Raw genomic sequence first — 993 nt, 5'->3', positions numbered from 1 at the left:
ATGTTGTTTGGGTGATTTGGAGGCCTCTTCAAGTTTAGCCATGGCCTTCTCAAACTTCAAATTAATGGTATCAATATGAGCACTAAGTTGAGCACCCAATTGAGTAATGGAGTCCACTTCATGCTTTCCTCCTCTAGTAGCCTTCCGAGGTCTACTATATTGCGAATTATGGACTGCCATTTCTTCAATTTTGTTCCATGTTTGATTGTCATCAACTTCGATAAACATACAATTTGATCCCATGTTGAGAATGTTTCGGGAGTCTTCATATAGACCATTCCAAAATTGTTGTACAAGAAACCACTCGCTAAGTCCATGGTGTGGACAAGATCGACAAGTGTCCTTGAATCTCTCCCATGCTTCATACAAAGATTCCTCATCTCTTTGTTTGAACCTGGTGATTTGGGCTCTCAACATATTAGTCTTCTCCGGAGGATAGAATTTCTTGTAGAAAGCAAGTGCCAATTTCTTCCATGAATCAATACCAAGAGTAGCCTTATCTAGGCTCTTCAACCATTGTTTCGCGGTACCAATCAAAGAAAAAGGAAATAAGACCCATCGAATTTGGTCTTGAGTAACTCCGGTTTGAGAAATCGCATCACAATAGTCACAAAAGGTCTCCATATGAGAATGAGGGTCTTCACTAGGCATCCCTCCAAATTGACTTCTCTCAACTAATTGTATAAATGCGGATTTTGCAATGAAATTACCGGTTAAATGTTGTGGTGTAGGAGTACCATTTGGTAGGTTCTCCTCGGTTGGTACGGAATGTGATGAAAATTTAGGCATTGTGGGTTGATTTTGTGGTGGGTTTTGTATTGGGTTATCCTCTCCTTCTCTTGCAAAAGGGTTGATGAACTCAATGTTATTTGGTTGATTGTCCACAATTTCACCAATACCTCTCAAAGTATTCCTAGCAAGTCTTCTATTGTTGGTCAAAGTTCTTTCAATTTCAAGATCAATGGGCAACAAGTTACCTTGTGATCTCCTAGA

General features: G+C 39.7%; 1 non-coding gene across 1 annotated transcript; it reads left to right on the top strand.

Moving 5' to 3' along the window:
• The first annotated feature begins 310 nt into the window (after window positions 1–310).
• Window positions 311–417, top strand: LOC141593872 (small nucleolar RNA R71). Its single transcript, XR_012521930.1, has one exon. It is a non-coding gene; the product is annotated as a small nucleolar RNA R71 (small nucleolar RNA).
• The last annotated feature ends 576 nt before the right edge of the window (window positions 418–993 follow it).

This window comes from Silene latifolia, chromosome 7 (genome assembly GCF_048544455.1).
Source record: "Silene latifolia isolate original U9 population chromosome 7, ASM4854445v1, whole genome shotgun sequence".
Classification (NCBI taxonomy): domain Eukaryota; kingdom Viridiplantae; phylum Streptophyta; class Magnoliopsida; order Caryophyllales; family Caryophyllaceae; genus Silene; species Silene latifolia.
This window is presented reverse-complemented; position numbering and strand designations above follow the sequence as displayed.